This window comes from Cyanistes caeruleus, chromosome 2, assembly GCF_971803275.1.
Source record: "Cyanistes caeruleus chromosome 2, bCyaCae1.hap1.1, whole genome shotgun sequence".
NCBI lineage: Eukaryota > Metazoa > Chordata > Aves > Passeriformes > Paridae > Cyanistes > Cyanistes caeruleus.
In genome coordinates this window covers 107,390,741-107,409,521 of record NC_141702.1, presented here as the reverse complement: position 1 = coordinate 107,409,521, position 18,781 = coordinate 107,390,741, and the positions used below count along the sequence as shown (strand labels likewise).

At 35.5% G+C, this 18,781-nt stretch overlaps 1 protein-coding gene across 45 annotated transcripts in view; it reads right to left on the bottom strand.

Annotated features, from left to right (window-relative positions):
* NRXN1 (neurexin 1) overlaps positions 1-18,781 on the bottom strand; it is a 671,062-nt gene that overhangs the window by 424,011 nt on the left and 228,270 nt on the right. The gene's annotated exons all lie outside the window — the stretch shown is intronic.

The window sequence follows — 18,781 nt, the reverse complement described above, 5'->3', positions numbered from 1 at the left end:
CAAGTGCTGCAAGGGCCGGCATCCCAAAGACCAAATGGATACAGTGCTTCTTTAAGAAAATGTTGGGGTTTGGTTTTTGTTGTTAGGTTTTTGTTTAGTTGTTTTTGTTTGTTTTTTGTTTTTCATGGGTGATAAACTCTATCCAAGAATCTATTTCACATTTAAACTGAAAGGCATTGTACAAGCACTAACAGACGTAGAAAGATTTCATTTTATAGTATCACATTCCTGTGAAAGAAAATGCTGAGCAATGAAATAAAATGGGACAAGCAGCTTTCCAGTCTGTAGCAAAGTATTGATTTATGCACTTGCTTTTTCACTACAGTAAATACATCTGTGGAATTACAAAAAATAATCATCTTACAGAACAAGAACAAAATTCTATTGCTAATGTTTCTCATCTCTGTTGAAAAAGCAACCACAATCCATTACAACAAATTGCTAGAGAGAGAAAATAAAGCAGCAATTAACAAATAGATTTGGAGCAGTTCCATCCTTAATAAACCAATGCAGTGGAAAGTGAACAACTGATTGTTAGAGAACATCTACCTAGTCTTGAGAGATCACTCTTTTTCATCCATTTGGAATGATGTAGCTCTACCTACCTGCTATTAAAACCCTGATACACATATGATAGTGTGCTTTATAACCAGAGCTTATGTTTTTCTATTATCATCTTTAGTACATAGCAGCCTGCAGAACTAGTACCAACAAATAAACTGCATCAAAGCCTCAATTCTTGCTGGAGTGAAATGTGATCATTTTGAAGAGATTCACTCCCTCAGCCAAGTATTCACCACTTTAGGTCATACTGCAGAGTACCAATACCAACTTCAAGGTTTTCTGTAAAGCACATGTATTTCAGACTTACACATAAAGTAACATGTATTTTAATAAATTTGTTGTACCATTACACACACAAATTGCTAATAAACATAAATATTATGAGTATGATTTATTTCACTAGTATTCACACAGAAATAGAAGAGTTTGCATAAAACGAACTCTGTGATCATGATCTAAATATGAAGAGGCATAATCAAAGTCGGGAGGTCTGGTGCTCATATCCAAAGGGTGCCTCATTGAATTGTAAATTTATTGTGCATTTGGACTATTCAAAATGTTTTTGTTGCAATTTATATGCCAGTAATACGTAGTCTTAAAAACCTACAATTTATTCTTTGTATAAAAACTAAGTATTAAATTTACACATTTTAAAACCCCTCTGTTAAAGCTAACTTTCTACTCTGGTCTATGTTTATGGGTATTTTTTTTTCTTATAGCTCTAACATTTACCTCAGAAAAAGCTTTATAAATTCATCAGAGAAAACCCTGGAAGTGGGGAATTCCTTTGTCTGCAGTCCATATCTAGCCAGTTATAAAGCATTAATCATTTCAAATTTGGCAGACTGCTAAGCTAGTAAGTGAATGAATGTTCCCAGGCCTGATTAAATGTCACAGCTTAAAGACCAACAGCTTGTAGTAACAATGCCTGCAATAATGTACTGTTTCTGTAGCAAGGATTGAGGAAGGAAAAGCCAACATCACAAAGTAAAGTAACAATGCTGAATGGTTTCCCCATTTTCTTCCTCACAAAGCTTCAAGTTCCCCCCTCTTTCCTCCTGCAGGTATTATATGGAACAGGATCTCCCCAAAACCTGGAGAGCAGGGAAAATACCTTTGAGGTAGGAAATTCTATATTTACAGTTTCTAAGAGGAGATTCTTATTGCCTTTCAACACATTAAATAGTCTTTTAAAATTACCATGCATATATTTATTTAAGCTTCCTCTACACAGATTGGATTTAAAAGGTAAACAAGGGCAAATTTGGAAGTTGGTAGACGCTTTCCATCCTCAATAAACTTTCTTCTACTGAAGGTGACATAGGAAGAGTTTATGTGCCATATATTAGACTTCAAGCACAGCATATAATACATTTTACAGCATAATACCTCCTACTCCCTTTTGCATCCCATTTGCATCATTGGATGGACCCATAACAGCAGAGATATTCCTATATATGAGGCAACTTCAGGGAATGAAGTCTTAAAAATCAGAATAAGCTCTACCTGTGTGAAGACAACATCCATTTTACCCCTTTAGTTACCATTGTCATCTGCATATCTGAAAGCAGCCCTGTGGCCACCTGGTGAGGGCACTATTGACAAAAATGTCACTCATGGAAAAGAACTGCCATTCCTGATTCTCTGTAAAAGCCCAAACTCTGTTAATCCTTCAGGATTACGCTTCACAAATTTATGTTCAATGAAGAGCAACATCTTTAAAATATGAGATCTCTACTTGCTTGCACTGAAGTAAAGAAACAAGTCCATTGATTAGATAAAGCTACATATTTCCTTCTCTTCTAGACAGACATCCAGTGAAATTGCAGCTAGGACACCTTTAGAACAAATTATTGTTACAGGTTAGAAGTTAGAAAAGGAAAAAATTAACATAAAATGTATTATTTCATTGTCTGCTGATAAAGATTTTCTCTTCTCCCCTCTGACTGAGGAAAATCTTTATGCTACAAGCAACTTTAATTCCAAGAATGCTAAAATCAGGTTAGGAGAGAAGCCCCTCTCTTCTTATGTTAAGTCTAGTGTTACCTTGTGAGAGACAGTAAATTTTCACTGACACAAATCTACTTTTAATTAGAATTTCTATTTGCACTTTAGTATTACATTTCCTTTTCACTAGTTATTGGTATAAATTAAAGATTCAGATATGATCTTCATTTCTATTCCACTGTATATTTAATGCTACTGAACTTCTTGTCATTCAATACACCAAGTACAATGAAGCAGAATATACACTTATTTCCTTCCAATTAACAAATGTGCAGCTTTTTCTTTTGTTTTTTTACCACAGTAAGGCCAAAATGTTTTACTTGGAGATGCTACAACAGTTATTCCTGTCAAATAAATATAATTGCAGAAGTTGGGAATTCTTCATACTACAAGTCCATCTTAAAAGTTGCATAAATTAGCCTGAGATTTCACTTTATTAACTATGGAGTTGCATAAGTCAAAAAATGCACTCTTTTCTATACATTTTAAATATAACTATCCTGGAGTGATATCTGCTCTATATGCCAAGCTAATTCATCAGGAAATTAATAATCAAGGTATCCATCTGTTATAATACACAAGGCCCAGGTAGCATTTCATTTTTGCAATTCAATCTTGTGCAGCCTTTCAAAGCAATCTACTCTATCCACTATCTTGAATAATGACAATAAACTGAGAGCAAAACAGATTAAATTATGTGCCTTGAGATATAGGAATTCTCCTATAAACCAGTAATAAATTATGATAGAAAGTTTTTTTAAGGAATAGTTCCATCTGTAGAGTATGAACTTAAATACTTGCCTATTTTCTTGTGGTTTACAATGAGTAACAAAGCATTCAATAAGTAGATTTTGCTATCTCTAAGCTTACTTTTCATGAAGAGTACTGCAAAGATTGGAAAGAATATTTCAAAAGGCCATGATTTCACTATATGAATTTACATAACTCTGGGGAGGAAGGTAGGGTTCAAAGAGGTCGTCGCTCCTTTTCCTACTTCTCTAATCAAAGGACTGTTTTCACAGGTGCTTTAAGACTTTGTGAAGTAATTTTAAAAGGTTAAATGCATAGAGAAATAAGAAAAATAAAATATACTTTATTAAGAGTGTTCATATTGCTCAAATCAGGAAGCCTGGAACACCACAGAAAGAGTAATTTTCTCCTAAAATGTAAAAAAAAAAACAAAAACAGGTACTAAAATGGCTACTGCTCTTACTGAAGGACAGAATGAGTTACAGTCTTAATTTCAGTTAGAAAAAACACACCACACTTAAAATGTATTTATGCATTTTTCAAAATAAGTCTTGCAATTTCACTTAAAATTATAATTTCTATTTTTTCTTCTTTTTTTTTTTTTTTCATTCTCAGTATGATATACTACATATTGATATCAAGGAAAAAAAGAGACAAGACATTGTCCCCATGTTCTGAATGCTCCACACTTGAGAATTTATATTTTCTTTTGAACACTTCTCTGTAAATGGGCCTCCTTACAATACAGCATTTTTAAATTCCATACAGGTAACTTAAAAAAAACAAGAAACAAACTACCAACTTGTATGCTCTCCTGACTCCTAAACTATGCTTTCCTAAATAGTGTTTTCCTTGTAAAATTACTTAACTCATTTTTAATTTTTTTCCCAGTTTCACAATTCACAATGTGTGTTTAAAATCACAGACTCTGTGTTTCAAGTTGGTCTGTTGTGAACAAAAAAATTGCTTTTATTTTCTGTGCAGAGCAAAATTACCATATTCCAAGCTTGGTCATACTTTAACTGGCACCTTGATTAAACGCCTCAAAAAACTTTCATTCTGGTAGTTCTAGTTGAAGATTTTTTTATTAAAATGTACAATACCCAGATGTATCACACATGAGTTACTTTATTCTTACCCTAAGCTACATGATATTAAAGGCATCTGATATGAATTTCAGGTGCAGTGGTTCAGCCAAGAAGTGACCATAAAACCACTGCAGGAATTACCTCTTGCACAGCTTCAGTGAAATCTCAAGCTTCAAAATATTTAGAATCAAAAGGTTTCAAAGGAGATGTTAAGTATTTTCTGCATAAACAGCAGGAAAATATATATAGAGCACAGGATGATACTTCCAGAAAAATACATACTTGTGTTGTTTTGTCCATTCAAAAATATTAATATAAATAGGCAACAAACAGACAATACTCTAAAATGCTAACATGAACTCCATGGGAATCTGATAGCATTCTGTCAGTTGTTCTTGTGACATTTTCAGGAATGTATTATAATTTAATACCTGAAAAAAAAAGTTGCTTTGATCCTGGGAGGTCTGACAAACCTTCAGATTTGCTTTGTATTTGAGTATTCAACATTTAAAAGTAGAGGTCTGAATGAAACCTCTTACAGCTTAAAAAAAAAATCTACCAAATACAGGCAGAAAGATAGAAAGAAATTCTTCTTTACTGTCTGAAAACTTTCCTCAGTATTTATTTAATAGGGTGAGAAAGAGAAAAAGAAAAAAATAGTTCAAAACCTCTCTGGATCAAGGTTGAAACAGAAATTCATTGTCATTATTTCAATATATGGAACCTATTGTCCACAAACATACTTTATTTTTCTCCTATAACATTCTTTCACCCTTTAACACCTTTCAACAGACAAGGCTAAAGTTGTTAAAAATACATTGTTCTTTCAGAAGAATGACCCTATTCTCTATCAATACCAGTGAAAAGGCTGATGCTCTTGCTCATATTAAATAAAACACCATATCACAGAAAAAAAAAAAAACAAAACCCAGACCATTTTCAGTTGGCACAATCCCAATGTGACTGACATAAAAGATTTATGACACTTCAGACAACAGAAAATAAAAATGTTGGAATGGTGATCATTTACAAATGTCGTAGCTGATCCTCCCTCCTTGGCTCCAGAATTAGTGGTCAGAAAGGAGTAGAACAAACCAGCTTGAGAAGTTTATTTTGCCTTAGAGTTTTTTTGGAGGGTTATAAGTTACAGCCTCAGAATGTTTTTTCTTAAGAGGATTAAACACAAAGTGCAACTGTTTCATACTTCAAATTAACCTGCATTGCCTAGAGTGAATAAAGGAGAACTGAAAAAACTACTAGCAGGGACCATTACAAAATTGGAGCTTGAAGCAAAGAGAGATCACATGGTTTCAAGATATGCAAAGAGATGTAAAAATATATGTAAAATGTTGACAACTTATTATTAGGAAATGTTCCCACTGAAATGTGGGTTTCCTATCTGTTGTTGACACCACAATAGTCCCTAGTACTGTCTATCTAACTCTGAGATGAGGAACATTTCTTATACCATCCATCTAATTATTAAATTAGTGATTTACTAAGCCCATGTCACTTTGCCTGCATTTAATTTGAGACCCATTTATTCCTGTTTTTGCAATTCTTTGTTGGGCCACTTATTTGGGAGAAATCCAGTGATTTTGCTTGGCACACCTACCCTTCCATAGTAAAAATGTATAAATAACAAGGGGAATGTGTGGACATGCAGTATTAATATTCTTGTTCTAGTTCACAGCAGCACAAACAAAAGTAATTCAAGAATAAAAGAAGTTAAAGCATTCATTTATCATGACTGATGGCGTTGTTGCACTCATCCAAAGTTTTCTTAGGCCAGCTGAATCTATTTTCAAATTTAGCTTAGTGTTGTCTGGGTAAAAGAAATTAGCATTAAAAATACATATGCAGAAATGTTTACTTTGGGTAAAATAAACTGTGATTTTGTTTCAAAAATTTGTTAAAAATGTAGCTTCTTAGTGATTTCAAAAACAAACTCCCAATTAAAAAAGAAAATAATCTTAGTATTTAACTTATTTACCCCAATGGTAGAAGGTAGACAAAGCTCCATTTGCGTGCTTACTTAAATTAGTCAGCATTTTAAACAACTGATTTCTATATTGAATCATTTAGAGTCAATGTGCAAATCTTAAAGATACTTTTTATTTCAGATAGAACTTCAAAAAGTCTGACTGTATCAGATATTATACCAGCTGTTGAAATGTCCAGAACTCTGCAACAGGAGGAGTGCAAGGCAGAACTATCTCGTAAGTGCTGACATGAACAGAAATTATGTTGCACAGAAATAAATACCTGACATCTCTGTGTTCTGACAAAAAGATGTGGGCCACAAGAATGACAGTAAACACCTTTTCTTCACTCATAATAGAGAAGTTTCAAGAGGATTTTCAACCACAGCTAGGTATTTTAGGCAGAAGAAAATTGCATTTATAGATTTATGTCAACTAAGCATGAGGAGATAATTTTATTTCAACACTGGTCACTTTTTATATCAAATACTAATATTGCATTGCAGCATGTGGAATTGTTTGGATAAATGGCCTCTGTATGCAAATACTTACAGCTAGTCAGGAGGGTGTGAGCATTAAAGCTCAATACTTACATGAACATCACCCAGCAAAACACAGGAGCAGTCCAGACCCTTCTGTCCTCATGGTCTTGGCCATTAGTCATGCTTTTTCTAGCACTGTTATGTTAGCATATCATTACCTAAATATCAGAGCACTGCTCTATTATCAGACCAAATCTGAATTTCACACAGCATCATGGCTTCAGCATGGCAGACAGGCAGAGAATTCCCTACAGAGAGTGAGCTGGTGCTGACTGTACTCACCCAAGAAGGTAGAATAGAAATTTTACTTTCCCCAAGAATTAAACCCTCCCTCCCACATTCCAAACACACCATCAGGGCTCTTGGCTGTGCTCTGTAAGGAGTGACTGTCACTGCTCTGTGATCAGCCAGCTTCTCCTGCAAAGCCCACTGAGTCAGACCTTCCAGAGCAGGAGAGTGAAGGTATGCTGAGTTCCTTAATTTCAGGCAAATGCATACACAAAGAACATAACAAGCTGACACATAAATGTGTCAGAACTAGCATCTAAGCAACAAAACCTGTGTAAGCACTCAGGAGAAGAGTACAAAAAATAGCCAAAGACAAATTTACAAAATTTAAGTCCACTTCCAGCATCTCCATGACACCTCCAGACACCACCTCCATGAACAGAAACTGCTGACTTGCAGATTTCAGGATAGAAAGTTTGGATTTCACATATTACCCATATATATTTAAAGGATTTGTAATAGGAATAAGACTGTTATGGATGAATAACAAATGAAAATACATATGGGAGAAAGCAGCAGCAGCAGGAATGATCAGGTTAACAAAGAACACCTCTTCAGGGAAACCACTCCCAAAACATCATTCCCAGATGCAAAATCAAGAGGAAGCTGTTTGTGCTGAGGCAAGTGCTCTGACAGGAGCACAGCACAGACAGCCCCTCCCCAGAAGACAGCAATCTGACAACAGGAGGATGGCAGCACGCTCGCAGTCTATCACAGCAGCTCATTTTCCTGCTAGTGGAACACGCAGAGACATATGGCACACACACCTTCCCAGCAGAAAACAGGCAGCAGTAGCTGCTCCTTGTTTAAGAGCTACAGAGCCTGAAGTAAGCAAAAATCTGAAGCAAAGTAACCACCATAACAACTGCTGACTTATAAACCTTGAGCAGAAAGCAGCAGAACAAAAGCTGGTTTGTCACCGTCAGCAAAGGGAGCCCAAGAGATGCAGAGAGTGCTTCACACCCAGCACACCCCTGGATTTGTAAAAAACACCAGAATTCCAGGCCAGACCACTCAAATATTCTGATGGAAAAGTTCATGAGAGTGAGTGAATGAGTGGAATCTATGCAATACAACTGTGACCTGATCAAATAATTTACTTAGACATTTTGCTACTTAAAAAAAAGACAACTAAACAACACAAAAAAAAAAAAACCCTGAAAAAGCAAAACCCAAACAAATAATCCCATAAAATCACTTTGCCTCTCTCAAAGGCTTGCACAGTTTTGTTTAGATACTGAACTTCTCCAGGTTTCACTAAAAGCTAGTAAAGCCTAGGGTAAATCTACAACAGCAGAACTCCAGTGTCTTAAACAGAAGCCAAATGATTCTTCTGAATTAGCATCTCTGTATTTCACTGAAATGAAACAGAAATCAAGAAAATTAAAACATGATAAACATCAATTACAACAGAACTTTGACATGCAAAAAAATCCATGCTTCACTCCCCCAAAAAATACTTTTGTGGTTTGTATTAAAAGTTTTGCTTCAGGCCCTCTCAGTTTCTCTCTGAAACATATATTTCTTGTTTGTTTGTTTATAAATAAGTGTATTTATAAAAGCATTCACTGCATTATATACAGAAATCTGCTATTTATTTATTCATGTGTGTCATGCCCCCAAATGAAAAATGGGCAGGCTGGAATTTATAATTCCCAAGATCGTTAGAATGTGAACCCTTTCACTTTTGACACATCCAGTGTTACAATGATTGCAAAGATCTGCTGAAGTGCAGCTCCAGGACAGGACAAAGCTAGTAGAGGACATTAAATAAATGGATATTATTGATAAAAAGAAACATCCTTTTAGGAAAAGCTAGATTAGTGAAGGATTTGGAGAGAAAGTGAGATAAATTAACAGTAATCATTAGTAAAAGCATTGAAGGCCAAGCCATATCACTTAATTAGAAAACCTAAACGGTGAAACTGACAGCACAAATTAAGATGCTTGCAGATAGCTCTTTGTCCACAAGCAGAACATTTACAGAGCACGGTAGCAGTTCAGGCCAGAACTGTAAATACCACCAATGAATTCAAGAGTCAGCAGTCATTTTCATAGTGCTGGGAGCAGAGAAGGATTAAAGACAGCCTGGCTGGTTCGGTCACTGAGCTTGACATAAATCTTGAGTACCATGAGCTGCTGGAGATAAGTGTTAAATCTCAACTTAGCAAGACCTTGCGTGCTTGTATTAAATAAAGAAATAATAATAAAAATAAATAAATAAAATAAATAAAAAAACCAAAACAATAAAGCCTATGAGTTGTCAAGGTGCAATATTTCAGAAATATTTTCAATATTTCTTGCTTGCAAGACCTGTTTCTTTTCCTCATCAGTAGTGATTGCTCCTCCCTAAATTATATTTTCAACAGTTATGTTTTAGATATTAAATTAAACTTGATTCAAATACATTAAGCTTTTAGCTTTTAGCAGCTTTTTAAAAAAATAATCTATTTTTAATATAAACCAACATGCATCCATGTCCTATTTATTGCTCCAGCTGATGGAAAAGACTTTAAATGTGGGAATCCAACTGATTCTTGTCAGCATGGTGCAATACTGCACAAAAGCATAAAAATCAGGAGCCATCACTTCCGATCTTCCTGAGCCTCCAAAAATGCCCAATTTTTTCACTGTTGTATTCAGCAGTGACTTGCATTCATCTGTACCTATTATTAAGCAGAGATCAAAGATACACAGCTACTTTGATAAATGAAGGACTGACAGGGGCCTTTCACAGATCACAGAACTACTCATAACAGCTGTAAAAAGAAATATTTTTCCATACTTGCACTCCTAATTTTCCCCTACACTTTCCTGAAGTTGTTCTTTTTTCAGATAATACTTAGAGAATAAAGAAAACTTATATTAAAAAGCATTCCCTCACTGTTGTCACTTGCCTGTAAACATGTTTATGAATAAAAAAATACCCTATAAATTGCCATGCAATAACTCAAAGTACAGAATGTTCTTCAAGCAAAGTAGCATTTCAAAGCATGTTATCATTCTATGCATATAAATGGATGAAGAGGCATAATGTCAAGTCGTGACCTTTTCAAAAGAGATGGATGCATTGAGAAATATATTCTCCCCACTTCCACATTTACTTCATATAGCCTCTCCAGATGAAGTACACGTATCCTCCAACTCCCAAATACACAGAATTTAGCGTCTCTCTTCTGACTAAAAAACTATAGCTCTTCTCTTTAAATTCTGTGCCACTCCTTTCTCAAAATTATATCTGTGTTCACAAGAACAAAATCCCACTAACCTTCAGTAACTAAGTCAGCAGTTGACAAATATCTTTACAAAGACATCTCCGTTGCAGTGTTAGCAAAACTTAGCATTTCATCTGTGTTTTTGGGTTTTTTTTTTTTTCCTTGAATGTTGAAATGGTTCCTTACACATTAACAGATCAGATTGTCTGCTAGTGTTGGCAACACGAGATTTATTAATCTGCTGTCCTTCAATACTGCTCTCCTGAGTCACTCAGGAGAGGACTCAGAACCCACAGATGTCTAGGAAAAGGTTGCCAGACGTTTCCCAGGAGTCAGCTTGAAACAGGTATTAAATACTGCCATTAAGTATCACATCTTTCCTGAAAACATGTATTTTTCATATCCAAAATAAATATCTGAGAGCAAAATGATAACAGAAAAGTAAAAATCCAGATCAGCCAGCTAAAGATTGTGTGGAGAAGAGAAGAAAGGTTAAAAATTAATGTGAAACAAAAAGAAGTAGTATACCCGACAAGGCAGTACAAATTCAGAAACTGTGATTTTTTTTTTTTTCAGGCAGATGGAGGATGTCAGAATTAGAACAGCTGTAAAGAGCTGGCAGTATCAAATTTGCATTAGAATTCAAGTATGAGTTTCCTTAAGAAGTACATGCTTTTTTCAGAGCAGAAGGCAGACAGTAAACATAAAAATAAAAATGGGATCAACATTAAAAAACAAAAAACCAAAAATGAACAAAAATCCCCCCCAAAAAAAACCCAACAAGTGAATTAGAAGAAGTTTGAGAAAGTTAGAAAATTATAGCAAATAATGTTTATCCTATTTGAAAACATGCATCTTCACTGAACTTTAAATATTATTACAAAATAAAAACTCTCATCAGGTGAAATAGATGCATAGAACCTACAGCATTGAACAATGCAATGAACAGTCAACAAGAACAGGGAAATTTTTATCATTTTGAGGTATTTTATCCTATGTTTTTCAGTTATTTCAACATTTTAACATTTCTAATTAGAAGTAGAGCTTCTTAAAAATGTTCTGTTCGTGTCAGAACTTTCCACTGCTTTGGAAAAATCTTTTCTGTTCATTTAGGCACTTCTATTCTCCTTTCCAAAAATGGTTTCTTCCATCAAACAACAATCCACTAATTTGCATAAAGAGCCACTCTGGAGGGATCCAGAATAGATTCTTTCAATGCAAAAACTGTATAGCTAAATACAGTAGTGACATGCCAGTTAAAGTAATTTGGAAAAACAAAGCCAAGATGTGAACCTGTGCTGGCAGAGCAGACACTGCTCCTGATATAGTTCCAAATAATAAGTTTAGTCCCTGTCAGTACACTCATGATACTGATCATCCTCCACCTGCCCTCTCCTTTCAGCACTTCACTGGGTCAGGACTTAACTTCCCACAGAGCCAAATAAAAGCAATGCAAAATTCTAGTTTTAAACTAATACAAATAATGCACACAGTAATTGACCTTTAAAATAGACAGTAGGCCCTTAGCTTTCCATAAAAAAATTAGATAACCGTGACTCGAGACTTCTAGATTTGAATTATTTAATAAACCTGCCCATACACATTTCAATAAATGTTGAAATGTTGGTATCAACTGTAACTACACCAGCAGTCATGGAACAACACATCCATACTCACCACCAAACCTATACATACCTAAAATTTGGCAAAGATTTTACTCACAACCTTCTGTTACTGTTACTTAGTTGGATAACTTAGCTAGTTACATTTACAGTAAACCATGGCAATATTTTTTGGCAGATTTTTCCAGTGTTCACTCAATTACATTATTTAAAAAGCATCGAAGGTCTAGTGAAAGAGCTGTTCTAAGACAGCTTTAGAAAGTCTCAAACCCTTAGAGCATCACAGGTTATTTACAACATATATTAGGATGAAGAGCGGAGATGCATTGAAACACTAGAGTAATCTAATTAAATTTGGCTGACTTTTTTAGTGGGGATTTCATGTTCACCTGACTTTTTTCCTTCCTTTTTCCATTCCTTAACCTTAAATCATATTTTACTCAATTTTAATAAAGATATTAAAATGAAACCAATTTGGATACCCCAAACCATCACCACAAAATACATTGTTCTTCCTCTTGCAAAAGGATGGGTCCTTTAATCATTCTCCCCTTTCACAGAGGAGCCCTCCTCTTCCTTGCTCAAAGTCACATCTCAGAGGTTTTGGGGAAATAGGGTTTAGAACAAAATCAAATTCTGCACTTGAAAATGCACATGCAGACTTATGAGACTTGAGACAGGCCTGGAAGTTGTAATTTTTTTATCTGTATCTTAATCCTCACAATGACGCATGTGTTGACCTTCTGCACCTCTGTCCATCTGTGGAAAATGGAGAACTTTAGATAAATGTCTAAGGCATAAGGGGGTTTGTAAGTTTAAATTTCTGTATTAAGCATTATGCAAAGCTTAAGTGGAACACAGTTATTTTTAGACTAGGTCCAGTTCTCTGCATACAGAAAGAAAATACTTAATCTCCAAAAGGTTTATTTTGCCACCATCATTACCTTCTGGCATTACCAGCAAGTCAAAGTCAGAGTGAGGTTCTGTAAAAAAAGAGAGATAATCTTTGCACTGAAGAGTTTTTGATCTGCCCAATAGGCCTTTAGAAGGCCAGTGAAGTGACTCTGGCAGTTGTGCACAAACTATTACCTATACAACTGGCACCACTCTGGACTTATTTCCCACCTCAGACAAAGGACTTACTGCAGGCTCTACTGTGCTGCCAATATCACAGCAATGCTTGTACCATGAGGCCTTCTTACATTGCTGGATAAACAAAGCCAAACACCTGTCTTCCATTTTACCTGACTTCCAGAAATTGTCAGCACGGATTGCAGGAAAACATACTTCCCTGAGAACCAATGTTGACTGCCTCAGAGAAACAACTGTTTCTTTTTCAAATAGGTTTCTGCATAACTTTCCCTAGTGCAGCTAACCTGAGGAAGTAAATGCTTAAATTGCATCTATTTAAGCTTCATTAAAACAGCATTTATCAGTCTGTTTGCAACACAATTAGGTGGAAGCAGTGTGCTCTTGACCACCTCAAATAAGCTAGCAGGGACAGTCTTTAAAAATGCTACATCCCTCATCCTAGGAAATAGACAACTTCAGTCCTAAAATGTCTTGGAAAACTGCTTTTCAGCAAGTCTGTTGTATTAGAGATTATTAGATCTAAAGAAAACCCCAAACAAATTAATAACCCCCACAGAACAGATCCAGGATAGCCAAGATGATCTTATTTTAAAGAAGATACCAGAAAACTGTCCTGTTGTCATACATATTGAAAAGCTTCCAGGAGACACTCATGCATCATAGTGTTCCTTTTTATAGAGGTAACCAGAGCAAGACATATCTTAGTCCTTCAAAAATTATCCAGGTGGTGACAGATCAAAGTCAACTAAGGCAAAAGGTTTGGGAAATGAAAATAAAATTAAATATGTTGCATATGGAAGTGATGACAATATTAGACAATGCAGGATTAAAGTAAATTCTTTGTAATACTGGTTAAAAAAACACTGTTATTTTTAAGATGTTTAAATAAGTGAACAAAATTTTATATAAAAGTGTATTAACTACCACACAAAGAAAAATGTTGCATACTAGTTACAGATATCGAGAAAGAGGGTTGAACTCAAAATACAGAATTCTGATTCTCAGACACAGTTTGTTCAGGCCTCACTTTCTGGTAGTATAACTGCCAGAGAAAATGATGGCAGAATGATTTTCCTGGAGATATCCTTCAGTTTCCCAGACCAAAGTCTTCAAAAAGAAGATCCATCCATCTGGCTCTTTCCATCCACCAGTGCAAATCCTACCTCTTCAAACTAAACTACAACAATACATCTCTTAGAATCCCATTGCAGCCTCCCAGACTTCAATTCTCACACATTCTTCTATGTGCTCCAACTGGCTCATCAACTACCTGGTACTTATTGCATCTCTCTCCCCTTTACTGCAAGTCTGTTAGTGCTTAATCCCACATTCCCTACTTCAGTCCTACCCCAATGCTCTGAAATTAAAGTGAATTTACAGATACTCCACAAGGAGAGGAGAGAAAGGAGCAGAATAACTTTTGGCAGTTCTCAAAATGGTGGCAACACCACTGCTGTCACCATTGTCTTTGTAGTGGTACAGCTACAGCTGTGCTCTAGGTGGCACAGCTTGGAAGGTTTGGTTTATAACTAAAACATTTGGTAGCTTTGGTGGAACTGCACCTTCTTTGGTCCTTGGAAGCACTGAGCCCACTGAACTGACCCAAAGATACAGTGAAATTAGTGCAACTGAACATTGATCTACTGTGCAAACACACAGCTGATCATGCCACCTCAGAGACACATCTCAAGTACTTCAGGACCAGTTTGTGTAATATATACATAGTGCATCCTCAGATTTGAGCAGAAGGTCTTCAAATGCTATCCAGATATATCTTCTGCAAAGAAAAAAAATATTTGGAGTCAAATGTGGACATATGGGAGATAAAGACCAACACAGTCTGCGTGAGAATGTCCTGCACAACAGAAAATTCATGTCTGTGAACTTTAGAAGTAATGCTAAATACATGCAAGTTTGCAGGACTGGAGATTTATTATTTAGCTTTATTTAACACTGAGCAGGAAAACTGTTTTACAGGGATTCTGGTTGAACATCACATTCTGAGGAATAGGGAGGCAAGCAGAAGGCTAAAACTAACACTGAATGGATTCAGTCTGGGGGAAATTCTATTAGCACAAGTCTTGTTCCTGGACAGCCATTTCCTTTCATATTACTTATAACTACTGAAATTAGTCAACATCTTTCACAAAATATTAATAAAATAAATTCAGACCAGTTTTTCAGCATCACCTTAACTCAAGACTACATGGTTCCTTCGATTCTTTTTCTGTATTTGCAATGAAATAATATATAAAATACATATATTGTTTTTATTCTAGTAAGATTCATTTCATGTTATTTGAATGCAGGGAAAGAAAGGTCAGGGTTTCTCAGTTTAAAGTACCTGAAGGATGATTTGAGTTGTGCCAAGAATGAACAGAATTTTAAAAGTATAGCGAATGATTTGAATGACATATTGGGATTTGAATGTTCAATACACTTTATTCTTAGAGTCAGTTAAAAATATTTTTTTAAAAAAAACAGAAAGAAGAAAAGCAGCACATCTGAAAACACACACATCCTAAAAGAATTCCCTAGAAGAAGAAATCTAAGATGTTTTTTGAAAGCAGGCCTGGAGAATGAGTAAAGTAAGATTGAAACCTAAGAGAAGATACATCTAGGACAAGAAGAGTATTGGGGAAAGCAGGAGAAATGGTTTTATCTCATTTCTACAGGGAAAAATCCAACAAAATCTATACCAGCTTATTTTGAATTTGTTATTTTTGGTGAAGTTTCTGTTGGTTTGTTTTTTTTTTTCTTTCTCAATTGTTTCACGTTCCTGAGCAACTGTATACAAGAGATTCTACTAAAAATTCTTTGAAACTGCACTTTTTATTCCTGTACACCTCCTACCTCTTCAGCACAAGTAATTTTAACTGACAGAAAATAGTCAAAGCAAGAAGTTGAGAAAAACAAATCCACAAGTTTTTCTAAAGGCAAAATCAAAACCTTTAGAACAGAAGGGTGGTTGTGAAAGTGACAGTTTCTGCATCATCTCAAATATCAGACAAATATATTGTACATCTGCTTTTTGACTCAGATCCTCCCTAGAAAACGAAGGTAACTGCAAGTACAGTAGCCTCCTATATTTATGTATTTGTGGGGTTTAGGTAAACATAGTGCTAATACTAAAGCTCCTAAAGCTTTAATTGTAATTCTTTGAGCATGTTATAAACCTTGAAAGCAAACACTGATCAGTGGAGTTGAATACTTTTTGAGAGTTGGCTCAGGAAAGATGAAGCCTACACTAAACAAGATAATGAAAATTGGTCTTTTTGATGACAGTTGACATGAAGCAGTTAAGAAATGTTTGACAACTGCAGTCGTTCCATGATTCAGAGGAACCATTTTAACAGCAATCTAAACATGGGATCCAAAAGGGACATTTTCCCATCTGCATGAAGGATTAATCTGTCTGACCTATCTGAGAATCCCAGAAGCAGCCTGTAATAACCACACGATTGCTCCTGAACACGAGGGTACCACACACTTCAAAGTCTGATGTGAGCTAGCTAATCAGAACTGACTACAGAAAAGAAGCACAGTGTCCTTTATAGCCCACATCATTACAAGATGCTAGTGATGGACTTCTCTGCAACCATAACACACCATGACTGTCAAAAAATTATAGCTGAGTCAACAGTGATCCTTCAGTTCATTCATGCACTCCTGCATTTGCAGCAAGCAGATTTTTTTCAAAATTTTTTCACTTTCATATAATGAAAAATGAAAATTCATGTCAACCAACATGACTAACATTTTTTTTTCTGTATTTGCCATTTGTTTGGAAGGAATTAGGAGCAATTTTCAATTCAGTTTGTGTATATGAACTTCAATGTATTTACACTAACAACAATATGATAGCAATATTTCAGGCATTGTTGTTATGTTTCTTTCAGCTGAGTTTGAAAGGTAAGGAACATATCCAGCCATTCTTACAGGTATCAATTTTGATCAGTTACAAAAAGCAGCTACAGTAACAACTCCTGGATATTGCATACCAACAGTAACAGTATTAATGGTAATTATATGTCCAAACATCACTGAACACTTGATCAATGTTTTACTTTATCAAATCTTTCATCTTCCTTATTGCATAAATATGTCAAATACATTAAATGGATCACAAGTGTACTAGAGATCACCGCAGACCTCCAGCTATGGGATGGAAAGGAAACCAGAGCTGTTGTGCATAACCACTGACAAAATTGATCACAGCCATATGGTGCCCTAACCACAAAACTTCAGTCAACAGCTTCAATGTGACTGTGTAGTGTGGGTCTCATGAACACAAAACACATCATTTAAAAGGAGAAGACTCTTCTACTCTTTAGCTATTTTTTGTTATAAACCACTTTTTTGTAAAGTTCATAGAGGTAGGAATTTTCAGCTTAAATCTCCTGTGTTGAAATTTCAATAGGGAATCCAAGGATTTTTTAACATGTTCGAGAGCACAAAGCACCCTAGACATCCTGGTCCAGTCTGAAGGTTAGATTTTGATTCCAAAGGTGACGTGTGGAATATTTTCTCAGTAAGTTGCATAATATTATCTTAGCCATGTTCCAAGACAGCATGATAAACCTGCTCTGGTACAGAGAGTGGGTCACCTTGACCTGATTCATCTCCTGTTTCATTATAATGCTGAGTAAAAAAGAGCCCTTACACCTCCTCTCGAGATGAGTGAAGCTATTTCCATAAGCTACCAAATTGCCTATATAAATCTATTATTGCATTGTCTCAGGAAACCTAAAGAACTAAGAAGTCCTGAAACAGTGAGTGAAAGGTCTCTCTGCAGATTGAATTCTCTTTTCTCTTGCTTAAGTATTACCCTACAGACTAAAATTCTGATCTTCCCTCTTTATTAACAGAATAGATCAATTGAAAATGAATAAACAGATTCACACCATGCCTAGGAGCTAAAGAAACTCAAAGTTCTGCACTAAACAAATAAAGCAAATTCCAAAATCAAAGCACTCTCACACCAAATTCCTCTCCGTCTTTACATAAAACTTCAGTTACTCTCATTGTTCCCAACTATGGCAAGAAGATCTGACACAGATCAGCGAGTACAGAATTTCCAGACTATTTAGTACTGAGAGTAATAAAAATATCTTACAGTCAAATTTTTATAAAATCTTTTATAAACTACGTCAAACAATTTGTGGTACTGAGAGGGATTATAAGAAAGCAGCAAGGGTACATGCTCTGCTTGTTCTGTTCACAGCAGAGGAAATCTGCTTCCTCTTCAAAGCTTGGCTACACAGCACTGCTCAGCTCCCATTTCTCTTTTGTGGCTCAGGGAAGACTTCCCTTCTGCTGGAATTCCCTTTTACTTATCACAATTTAAGCATTAGCTTAGCTAAGTTAAAAACTGCTACTGACCTTGTGATACGTACTTTTTGTGTCTGCAGTTAGGAACTTAATTGCTCAGGAAACATACATGGAGAAACCATAACCATTATTACCCACCTTTCCAACAACAAAGAATGACAGAAAGCTGAGAGACTGAATTGGCATTTTTTCAATCTTGTTTGTTGTTAAAAGGAGCCATTACAATTCAGCAAGGAACTTCAAAACAGAACTTTGAGTAAAAGAGTTGCTAAATTTTGATGATTTCAGTGGCAGATGAAA